Below are 12871 nucleotides of genomic sequence, written 5' to 3' on the forward strand. Positions count from 1 at the left end.
TGCACAGAAGCCTGCACAGAAAAGGATAAAAAAATTAAAAAAGGAAGTATACACACACAAACACACGTACACACGAACTGTTTCTGTTGGCACTGTCACGCAGCCTGCAAAGGCGTTCCTAGTGTCACGCAGTGTCACCGTACAATCCTGCGTCACACAGTGTACAGTCGCAATTTGTCAGAAAGTCCCGTGTCTTTTAAGTACCGCAGCAGCGCCTTCAAAGCGGACCGCGCTGATTTTCGCGTACGCCAGTTTCCAAGGATGTTGTTTTCTGTCATAGGGCGCTTGTCGAGCTTGTCTAGGGCGGCTGAGAGGACTGCTCTCATGCATGATAAAGTGCCACTAAAATGTTCTTAGATTCATAGGGTTCCTGCTTATATGTTAAATAGGCACGATAATAACGTAAGGGAAAAAAAGGCATTTCGCATAAAGCTCCGGTTTCTTTCAATGGAAGAAACAGACATTCTTTCATTTAAAAAATGACTTTTTCTGTTTATGGCCAAAGAAAGAACTTTTCTTGATTTTACCAGAATTGTTCGCCATACGGTAAATTGAAAATTTTATATGCTCCATTAACATTGTGAACAGCTTCATCAGCCATGCACGTTCATAAGCAGGATAGATCTCCTGTGCGCGTGCTAATTTATCTGAGTTTCTGTAAGAACTACAGCTGCAATCAGGACGAGTGAGGCCATTAATAGTACGGCTATATAAACTCGTAAAGTGAATATTTGGATGTGTTGCGTAGTGCCGGGTGTCTTCGTGCAAGATTTCATGTCTAGGAGGTGAGCATATCTTCTACGTTCTACGTAGCTTGCTTATCTGTACATATATGATCTCCTACAACCGTATCCCAGCATTTGGGGCTTTCGTACTACAGACAACTAACTGCGTGCAGTAATGAGGGGAGTAAAAGTTACTTCCTTAATAGAATGAAATATATAACAGTCTTTTTCTCTAAAAGTTTGAAAAAAAAACAATGAACAGATTATTTTGGTTAAATCAAAAAAGACAAGCAAACAGAAAACAGAAGACGATAAAAATATAAGTTACACAAATTGCCATGCTTCTTCCGAATATTTTTTATCGCAGAAAGAATTCGTAATCTAGTTATAATAGCAGAAGGGTATGATACTGCTTCATCATTCTGTATATGGCGTATAGTACCGCGTGATTTTGTCATGCACCAGTGGCCACACTAGTAAAGTGAGCTACTCGAGAGACTTAGAAAGTGCTAATCAAGAATTTTCCACCGGTTGTACTTGAATGTCCCGGTTAAAAAAAAAATAGAGAAAAGAACTTCCGCTGTTGAAAGCACATCAGTCGAAGTACAGGAAGTAAAAGAAGTAAAAGGGATTTACGGTTTCAAAATTGAAGAAAGAAAACCATGGAATGGTAGGCATCTTGTTCAGCGTCTTCACGACTCCTGATGGGATTCTGGTCCGTCAATATTTACACGAGACCGACAATTTAAAAAGAAAATTAAATGTGTGCTCACGGTGACACCATCTCGGTTACAGATTCTGTGTTCCATGTGCGCACCAAAGAGGTTGAGGTGTTCAGGATTAATCCTGCAGTGAGCCATCTATGCTGTATCACCGCTTGGAACTGTGCAGTCTGTGTGTGGCCCACACACACGCACGTACTTGCCACTTTGCAACCTTGAATCCGAGGGAGCACAACAACGTGCAGCCTCTTCGCTTCAAGCTAAACTACTCTATATCGTGAAGGCGCTCCCCAACGGCAGTGTAAATCAGTTTATATCCTTCAGGCGGCAATACAACGCCATAAAACGTTTATTAACATTACAATGTAATACGTTAGCAGTTCTGTGACAATATTTCATCGAAAAATATTTTACGACCACATAAAAGCAACGACACCGCGGTTCACGCATGCGAAGGCAAGATCACAATCCCCCCCTTGGCTTCACTAATTTACGTTAAAGCAGGGCTATATATCGCTTACTCCAGCCGTAATTTGTGCGACACCAGTCTGAACGGTTACCCCCTGCGTGTTTTGCATAAGTACGCTGCCATCTGCACACATTCATCAAGTCTGTCAGGTACGTTTACGTGTGCTGGTTTATAAGCATCGTGTAATTATTACGCTAGCACTATCTGATCGCACAATTTGGCAAAAGTAATGATGCAATGCTGTAATCGCAACCCTCAATCAGGACCCCCCTGACTGCACTATTACCAAAATAAAACACATTGTGTTCTCAAGTGCTTATGTGGCATGGCCTGGTAAAACATGCCCTGCGTCTGCGCTCTTGAATGATTTAAGGGCACAGCATGGACGTTTTCGTCAATGTTACGACCTATGCCAGAAATAAATGCCTAAACCTAGGGTGCCTCAAGAGCCGTTCCTTTTCACTCGACTCTGCTTTCTTATTTAAAATTTTTTCATTCAGAACGCCCCTTTGAACACTGGCGTTATAAGATAAATAACTGGGCTACCATCACTACGTCGTCTCGACCTTATTACAGTGAAGCTACGAAAACAACGAAATACTTGTTTAAAAAGTACATCGCCCCTCAAGTGATACCTCTAAAATTTTCCGTAAGTCGCTTATACATATGAATTTTCTCTTAGAATCAGATTATGCCGCGACCACTTTGTCAGACCCTGGTATCGCTTCTCGTCCTTTCGGGCTAAGATCAAGATCAAGGTCGGGCTGTGGCAGCAGTCTGCCGATATAGGAGCGAAAAAATTTATTTGAGGAAACGTGGCACCCTTACGTCCGCGTGTCAGGCACAAACCCTAACCACTAAGCGACCATCACCTTTCTTTTGCACGGTTTGTTGCGTGCCCTCGAGCTATCCTATCCTATCCTATCCTATCCTATCCTATCCTATCCTATCCTATCCTAGCTATCCTATCCCGACCCCGCTGAGGAACCCGAGCCGGTAGCCCAAAGCTATTCAGAGATACTAAACTACTACAGAGACATCAGACGAAAATACCCGCCCCCTCACAAACAACTAAATAGAGAAGACGCCGTAGCATGGCGACAGCTACAAACGTGAACATTCCCGTGCCTAAACATGCTAAGCAAGATCTACCCCACGCAGTACGAGAGCAAGTGCCCATGGTGTGGAGACAAACCAACATTATACCATACCACATGGGCTTGCCAGAAAACAGATGGGCTAGCCATAATAAAAACCCGAGTGCGGAACAGTGGGAGAGGATGCTATCCAGCGACATCCTGAAAGTCCAACAAGGACTAGTAAGGCGCGCACGCAGGGCAGCTACCCTCAGCGGAGCCCTGGACTAGGGGAACCGACCCTGTAGAGAAGATGGAAGACTCCATCTGAATACGCAAAAATCACTGCAAAATAGAGCAAATAAACGTTTTTCTTCTTCTTCTTCTTCTTCTTCTTCTTCATCATCATCATCATCATCATCATCATCATCATCATCATCATCATACCTTTTTTTGCATGCGTAGGTACTGTACAGCGCGCGAACCATTGACCAATGAACTGAGGCCACATTCACAAAGCTTTTTATTCGTAAGTGTTCTTTGTCCGTTGGCTGGCAACTTCCGCAAATAAATATAGGTATAGCATCAGAAATGGCTGGAATTTTCTCTTACGAGCAAATCAAACGTAAGAGCATTTTGTGAATACCAGCCCTGAAGCTCAAATTATCTGGGCTCGTATTCACGAGAAAGCTCTTACGCTACAGCTGGTATTCGGTGCCAGTGACCGATTGTGATTGTGTGACTACGCTCCTTCCTTTCCTTATCTCTACTTTGTTACCACTTTACCTCCCCCTCCCCTCTCTCCCCGGTGTAGGGTAGCCAACCGGATCTTTTTCTCTGGTTAACCTCCCTGCCTTTCCCCTCTCCTCTCTCTCTCTCTCTCTCTCTAAGAGCAAATACCAGCCAATCCGGATGTTGGACACGTGCTTAGCGAAGGCGGCCCTTTGATGGCGAAGAGCATTTACGAACGAAAAGCTTAGTGAATTCAGCGTCTGTTACAGCAGTAAATGCCTTGAGATGAGCCGGTGTTACCTCTTATTTACGTATGACAACTAAAATTTTATTCTCTCCGCTTTCTGTGGAACGTCTCAGCACAAATTTTCGCTTGTGGGGAAGCAAAATGCAACGACATTTAGCGTCCGCTGAAATTCTTGTTATTATTATAGCTTTGTTATGGTGGCAGTCAATGGTCCAGTGATGCTGCATCAGTGATGTCGTTGACCTACAATTGTGCATACCCGCTGCGGTGGCATAGCGGCTATGGTGTTGTACTGCTAAGCACGAGGTCGTGGGAGCAAATCCCGGCTGCGGCGGCCGAATTTCGAAGGGGCGTAATGCAAAAAGACCCGTGTCCCGTGCAACCGGAGCACGTTAAAGATGCCCTGGTGGTCAAAGTTAATCCGGAGTTCCCCCACTACAGCGTGCTTCGTAATCAAATCGTGGTTTTGGCACGTAAAACCCCAGAATTCAGCTCCCTGTCGTGCATATGACAACAGCGTTTCATCAACACCCACCGTTGTCCTCCACCCCGATAAAGGACAGAATGATACACACCGACCAAGAGGTACGTTATTATAGCCGCCATGTTTTACACAGCACCGCAAATTGAGAAGCGGTCATCAACAGCACACTTTCAATGGCCTCCTCGCACGTGTGGAAGCAGAAGTGTTTGTGGTGTATATCTACTACCTTCCCACAAGCGGCTCCAGCGAGTGACATGTACCACGCACTTGTCGCTGGTCTGCAGGAAGCCACGACGCGTTCGGTGTTCCTGCTCTATTATTATTTTTTTTCATCCCCACCTCTCCTCTAGAGATCCCCCGATTTCTTTTTCTGTTCAATCTATATCCTCACTCCTTAACGCGAGGACACCCACTCGCGGCGCTTACTCAAACACTCCGGCGTAAATCACGTTCGACCGAACAGAGCGCATCGTGCATTCATGAGCGCGCTCTAATGCCTGACAATCCGAAAGCCATCATGCATGGCGCTGCGCTCTTCCTCCCTCTCGACGACGCTGGCGAGGACATCATCGCTCGCAGCCGTCGCGGCGGCAGATGGCGCGGAGACCAACAGTCAGCCTCGTTACATGCAGATGAGAGGCCCAACACACACACACGCGTGCGCGCATAATAATCACGCTCGCGCACGAGAGCCGGAGGCCGCACGGCGCAGCCTATTCCACCACCACCGCTGCCGCCGCCGTGCGGTCTACGCGCGGTGGTCTCTGTCGCTGAACTAACTAGACCGCGCGCCTACCCTCCACGCGAAGCGGCCGGGTGCAACTGAAAACCCGTGCAGGGGATAGGAAAAACGACGAGGAGGCGAGAAGCAAAAAAATGAGCCAATCTGTCAAAGGAAGAAAACTAACGCGAGCGTGGAGCACCGTGCGAGGGAGAGAGCTGCCCCCTTCCCTCTTTTCTCTAACGAAAGTAAATAAGTAAATAAATAAAATAGCGATGGAGGAGAGGAAAAAGCGGAGAGGTTAGCCGGAGCGTATCCTAAAACCACCGTAGCATGATGGATGATTTTGAGTGTAACGCAGCGTTCCCGCGACCCACCGCCGCCGCACAATCTAGCCTCCCCGCGATCACCCTTACCCTCGCTAACCGAACCACCGCAGCCCCCTTTTCCCCTTCGTTCGCTACCCTCCATACGACACCCACTAGTCCCGTCAGTAGGCAGCGCGTTCGAACCGCGGCGCGCGATTCTTTCGCCCGACAAAACGAATCTCTCCGCAAGAAACCCCCCCTCCCCCTCACCCATTTTCCCGCATCGCTGTCCCCTAGAGGGGGCACCCCCGTCTGCAAACCGCAACCCCAGCGTGCACCGAGGACTCTTTAAGCGCGTAGACCAAATTTCCGAAAGGAAAGCAACAAATATGGTTAAAAGAAAAGCAGTGCGGTATAATAACCAGGCGAGTCCGTCTGGCCGAGGCTTCCTTTTGTGGCGGTTTATTACTGGCGCCTTGTTTTCAATTCTCCGAAACGGGTTAGCGGGGAGCAGGGGAGAGGGCGGCGACGCAGTTATCATCTGGTCCAAGAGCTCCGGTCGGTCGGGAGGGCAAAGCGCGCGGCCCGCCTTTTCAAAGAAAGGAGCACCGAGGGGCGCCCGCAAGTGCGCAAGGTCTCGGGGCGTTTCTTTGATCTCTTTCCTTTCTTTCTTTCTTTCTTTTCCTCTCTCGTTTTTTGGCTAATCATTTTTTTGTCCCCCACCACTATATGCCACCAGCTGCAGCACCGCCAAAGATTGCTAATCACTAGAAAATAATTCTCGCGCCCTTTCCGCACCCCCATTTCCAGGAACGGGGGCATATCCTAGCTGTCCTTGCCCGATCGAAGTGGCAGACACTCTGGCTTACCTGATGGCTCTCGCTTTCGGCCCAATCGATTGCGAATGTAGTCGGTAGTGATAATTCCATGAAAACTTTGCCTAACGAAGAAGGCAGCAGTTCGCGCTTTGGGTGGAGTACTACTGAAAGACGTTAAACCAACGTTGAAGAGAAACACTAAATTATTCTTTGTTGGCACTATATTGTTTGAAGCCCATTTCGGCGGGTAAATGTTAGTCATTATGACGTGCACAGAACGAACCCTGAAATTCCTCTTTTTTCTGAAAGTCACGCCAGAAGCTGGGCGCCAATGACATCGTTGTTAATTTGTAAATTGTGTGTGTACCCCTGCAAATAGTGAACTTGGCTATTCCTTTTCATCTTTCATCCCCACTTCCCCAGTGCAGGGACTGAGCCTGGTTAACCTACCAGTCTTTTCCTTATTACCTCTCTCTCTCTCTCTCTCTCTCTCTCTCTCTCTCTCTCTCTCTCTCTCTCTCCGAATGCTTCGGTGTGCGAAGTTCAGCCTTCACTCACTTCCAACTGCAATAAAACCAATTTTCACCTGGGAATGTCTCCACCCACTATGGCAGTCGGCAGGGTAGAACAGCGACATGAGCCCTATGAATGCTAACGTGCTTCGAGGCACATGAATGCAACGCAGGAGCGCGTTTAAGATTCTGCGAACACACACAATGCGAATGGCATCATAAAGCCGGCACGGCTGCAGTCCTCGACCACCAATCCTTTCGACACCATCGTACCAAGTCCTTTCGACACCATTGTGGAACCCATGTAAGAACGGCGAGAGCAAGAGGCCTCGTCTTGATAATGCATACAAACAGGAGAACGAAAGTACTTCGAACTATGACCTAAGCAATGATGAAGCCATTGAGTGTGATCGAATACTTTTCACTTTCGTGACCTACAAAAAGAAAAGAAGTGAAGGAATGCCGGTGGTGTTCCGACCGCCAAAAGAAGGACCCAATTTTTGGCAAGTGAATCCAAATCATGCTACCTCAGAAATTGTCTCGGCAGCAGAGGTAAAAGTTCAGGAGTTCCGAGTAAACAAAAACGGCAATTTTTCAGTCAGTGTTACCTCAGTGGAATCTGCGAAAAACCTGCTTTTACTGCACGAAGTAGCAGGAATAATAGCAGGACTGCATATGTAACAGGGCTACGGCTTCGCACGCTCGAATTGTTGCCAAGGTTCGTCACGTGCCGCTTCAGTACACTGAAGGACAACTGCTCGAGTTTTTGAATGATTTTTGTGTTATATCAGCCCGCCGCCAAGCAAGACACCGTCTAGAGGATGGTACAGTTGAATCCCGCTCCTTGTACAGTGTAATCCTTCACGTCAGAGATGACAAACCAATGCCTCAGAGAATACATTTGGGCTTCACCAGATACCGTGTGGGAGAACACCTTAATCCTGCCTTGAGGTGTTATAACTGTCGGAGGTTTGGACACCTAGCAGAAAACTGTCGTGGGTCATGTCGATGTGAAATGTGCTCCGAGAACCATGAGCACGCTGAATGCAAGTCTGTGCGACAGCCTAAATGGTCACGTTGTACAGGTACCCGTACGGATTCCTTCTCAGGATGTACACAGAACAAGGCCGCATCCATGCTGCGTAAACATGAATTAATTCATGGGAAGCAAATAACAACACGAGGAGCCTCTTACGAATCTTGATGCGGTAAGCCCGGCGAAAAATCGCCAATTTACTGCATTTGAGCAAAAATAATAAAAAGAAAACATTGTATTCGTCGGCATTAAAGCAACAAGCTGGACAAGCGTTCCAGACACAGCGGATTCATCATTCCGCTACGGCCACTAATGGATACACATCCCAACAGTATCGAAGACCGAACCTAGGACAACCTCAGCGATCCTCTCAGAACACCCCTCAGCGATCAGCGCGAGCGGCGGCCGGAACATCGGCATTCCAGAATAACACCGTGCCACTCAGTGTTGGACAGATGATTTTATATACTCATGCTGTTTGCTGCTGATCGAGCAATTGTCACTGCTGTACCTCAGGCGAAGAAGCTTCAAAGAGTTTCTTGTCCATGGAGCCTATAATGAGTCAGCTGTTCACATCAGTGCTACCAAATAGCAATCCTGAATAGCCGTTACGAATGTGTCGCAATATTTCAGTGGAACGCTAGTAGCCTTCGATCCAAATCTGCTGACTTTCGCAAGTTAAATGTGCAATACAGCTTCCCTGTGCTATAGATGCAAGAGGCTGGAGTGCGTGATGACTGTCGTCTCTCCAATTATATATATATACATCGTCTCGTCCAGTTGAGTAGAACAATGCTCAGCATCGGAAAGATTTGCCCTCTCACCTTATTCAATCAGGCAGTTAAGATTTTGTTGAATATGCAGCCTACAAAGTATATCTCGCTAATATATGTGCAACAGTCCTATGTATATGCCTGCAAACATCGAGACGTATTATGACTGATAATTTGGCAAATACTTTAGCATCACAAGTTCGAATATTATCATATGTGGGGACTTTAACGCACATAACTTAACATGGGGGAGTAATTATTGTCACGCCCTTGGGAATATTCAATGCACCGCAGAAAGATGCAATATGTAAGTATTGAATGACGGATCTGTGTCATTTATTGGTATCGCTATGCCAGTTTCTTATACGTAACAATGTGTTCTGATGACCGTGTTACCGATGCTGGGTGGACAATAGACGCATAAACACGTGGAAGCGATCACTTCCTATTTCTTATGTCACATCCGCGTTTAAAAAGTACTGCGAAACGAAGTTACGCGAATACAACAAACTGGCTGCTCTTTTGTCAGTACTTGTCCATTCTAGTGGATTGTGCAGCTGACGTAGAGAAACTGAGATCAGTGATACAAGAAACAATGAAAATGTGTACGAAAAAAGTGCCCATTTTTAATGAGTACACAATAGTTGACGAAGAACGTGAACCTTTGAGAGCTGTACGAAGAAGAGCAGGAAGAGCTTATCGCCGAAGTGGAAATATATGAGCGTATAGAAATTCGCAGCAAATTCAATCAGTCATGCGGAGACGACTACAAAAATAAGGGGGGGGGGGAGCTGGCGGGAATTTTGCGATAAGTTGTCTCCCATGATGCCAGTTCCTCGAGTATGGATGAGTATTCGTGCTTTAAGTGGGCCTGTTGCTCAAACAAAACCATTTCGTGCTCTCGCAATAGCTAAGGATGCTACAGAATTAGTGATTGCTGAGGAAGTCTGCAAAGTTATAACTAGAACAAACATTTCTATTACTTGTGCTGAGTTTCAATATTCAGTCGAAATGGCCAAACAAAATGTCTTTTGCGTGCTTTCAGTCACACCACGTTCAATTAAACTACGAAATATCTATGATGGAGCTAAAATGTGCGCTTGCGTGTTGTAAGACAAAGACTACTGCAGATCCAGATTTCATCATATACAGTATGTTGCAAAACATCGGACCTGACGGTCGATTGACACTATCGGAGTTACTCAATGACTAGCGGAAAGAGGTGTGTGCACCTGACGCCTGGAAAACAGCGCGTGTGATACCTGTATTGAAGCATGGCAAAACTCCTTTCTCCTGATTCTTCATCATGTTAGTATGACTAACTGTTTATGCATGGGGTAAGGGTTGGGGTAGGGCATGAAATAAGTGTTAGTTGGCCCATGCCGTCGTCCGACTCATACACGCTAAGGACGTTGTTGAAGGGAGGGACTTGTTCCCATCGAGGACGAGGAATATGGGATTTATTTACAGTATCTACATGAAAGGTGAAGAACGTTACATTTCATCAGTCTAGCATGACTGAAAAAGAAAGCACACCGAACAGCCGACAACGGCTGCTTAAAAACCCTCTGTCCTCCCTAGATCCCTAGGTGAGGGAAAACTGCCGTTCAACCTTCGTCCAATGGGAGCATCCAAAATTATCGTAGTCGACCCACCTTTTGAGGGGGGGGGGTTCACAAACTCACTTCCACACTTCGCTTTCAATGAACACACCGAGGGGAGTGGGTCGTCGTAGACAAAGGTTGATACGCTTGACCCAAGTAGGTGCCTCTTGATCCCAGAGCTGACCCCGCAGCTAGCCGCCGCGTCCGTCCATTGACTGTAACGATTTCTGGGACCCGTGAGAAAGCACCGCGAAACACCCTGTTCCAGGAGTTCTCTTGCTCCAAGTAGACCGTGAAGGCGACAGCGAATCAACCAACATTACTCGGTCGGCCGGACGTGGCTAAACTCGCTGGCGCCGCTGGCTGTTTTCAGGAGGCGCATTGTCTGCTTTACAAAGCGAGTCGTCGTAGCGGGCCGGGAAAGGTTCGAAGGTCGCTTCTTCGAAGATCGCTAACACCGCAGGTCGATCGAAACAACTGCAGCGGGCCGTGAAAGGTTAGCAGCTCACTACCCCTGCAGGCCGATCGTAATAATGGTCATGGAGAAAATAATTGACACTGGGCTGCAATTGTGGTGTAAGCAGACAGAAGTAGATCCGGATCACATGACAGGATTTCGGAGGCGGCGGTGCACCATGGATGCAATTTTGGATATCGTTACCTACGTCAAACATGAACGAGCTAGGGAAAATGTCACAATAGCGTTTTAGACATTAAACGAGCCTGCGACACAGTCAGCCATGCCACTGTATTATGTGGCCTGTTAGGACTGGAAGTATCTGGAAAGGAACTATGGTGCATGCCCAACTTCTTGAATGACAGTTCATCATTTATTCAGACAAGCGAAGGAAAAAGTTCCTCTCGTAATCCTAGTCAGGGAGTCCCACAAGCAGTGTGTCGGAACGGAACGAAAACAAAAACTAAAAACGAAAAAAAAATCAGTGCCATTCCACTCTGTTAAGGTTGATGACCAGCGAAACTGTGTACGTGGGCTCCTTAATGGCGAACTGTCCATTGCCGTGCGCCAAACGCCGTATGCACATACATGAAGGCGATGCGCCGGGAGGTCTACATACTCATGTATTGTTGCGAAACACGGCATGACACCTTTTACAAACGAATTCCGGCACGTAGAACAGACACGCACCTTACCGCACTCCAAGTGTACACACTGCTTCACCGTAGCCAAGGCAATCGTGCTTTGGTCGACGTCCCGCACTACAGTTATGGTTGTGAGGTCACTCGAAAACCACAAGCGGTCACACACAAAACAGGACACACAAAATTGGTTAACCACAAACTCCCTCTGTAACCTGGCCTTTGCTCCAGTGAAGCGTTGGAAGTTTGCAGGATCGGGGCCACATGGACGGTTCGCATTTCTTTCCGCCTTGTGGTCCTGGCGGGCAGCATGCTTACAGGACCGCCGCCATGGGAAAGCGGAAGGAAAGGAAAGGAGATACTCAAGTGCTTGGAACGCCGGCAAAGAAAGGGTGGTGCGAACGCGGATCTATACTTATCTGTATTTATCAGCTAAATATCTCGTACGGGCTGTATTTGGACCTAAGTTATTAAACTTACTTTTGCAAGTTGGCGGAGTGCTTAAAGCCTGCTTCTCCTCCGCCGCGGGTCGGCTCGGTATTGCACTATCATAGGGATGGGTCCCCGAATGGGGAGAAATTCTCTATCTACACGGCTCTTGCCCACGGACACATTTTTCATCAGAACCTAGCCATCTACAGCTTCGCTGTTAGAAACGATATTTTTTACTGGAACGAAAATGTAATAGAAACGCTATTTATCATTTCGTTTCGGAGTGAAACCCAAATATTTATTATCGGTTTTCAGCTCAACGCAAAGGTCGGCACTCCGAAACATCCGACGTCAGCCAACGTAAGCGTTAGCGCGTATCTCAAGCAGGGATAGTGCGAGCGATAGCTGGTCGAGTGCTCCGCTAATCTAAGCGTACCGCTCGGTGCACTAGAAGGTCGGCATCATAGCAAAACCCATGGCTTGCGCGCTGAAGAGCATATCATTGCGTTTTCTACAGATACAACGCTTTACTATCGAAATTTTTTCGTTCGTTTAAGCTCGTTTTATCGGAACAGCGGTCCTCGCATTTCATCGAGTACACTCGATGACGGGCTGCTTCTGAAATCACGCTCAGTGCCTCGACTCCAGGTAGTGAGCATAATCTCAGTATTCACAATTCAATTATTTAGAACAATAAATGCTCTGTTTTGTCGTTACTCTGCTTCGAAAATGTTTGCGTGCAAACAAAAACAGTTAAGAACCATTACGAATAATTTTGTTCTGTTTTGTTTCGGAACAGAACCGGAACGGAACCTTTTTCAGTGGAACGAAAGGAAAACCGGAACGAAAAGCATTTCGCTTTGACACCCTGCCCACAAGGCAGCGTCTTCACTCCATTTCTCTTTAATTGTGTAATGGCGTATTTACCACGGAGACTTCCACCTGCACTGCACCACTCTATATATGCGGATGATGTTTGTATTTGGGCCTCTGGTTCATGCGCCAGCGTTGTTTAATCTACTTTGCAGGAATGTCTAAACACTGTGGGCAAATTTTTAAAGGAAAGAGATATCGAACTGTCTTCCAGTAAGACGGCTGTGCAACCCTTCACCAG

The 12871-nt window shown here is 46.9% G+C and overlaps 1 pseudogene; it reads left to right on the forward strand.

Moving 5' to 3' along the window:
* The first annotated feature begins 11732 nt into the window (after positions 1-11732).
* LOC142573459 (U2 spliceosomal RNA) lies at positions 11733-11896 on the forward strand (annotated as a pseudogene).
* The last annotated feature ends 975 nt before the right edge of the window (positions 11897-12871 follow it).

Source organism: Dermacentor variabilis, chromosome 2 (assembly GCF_050947875.1).
Source record: "Dermacentor variabilis isolate Ectoservices chromosome 2, ASM5094787v1, whole genome shotgun sequence".
Taxonomy (NCBI): domain Eukaryota; kingdom Metazoa; phylum Arthropoda; class Arachnida; order Ixodida; family Ixodidae; genus Dermacentor; species Dermacentor variabilis.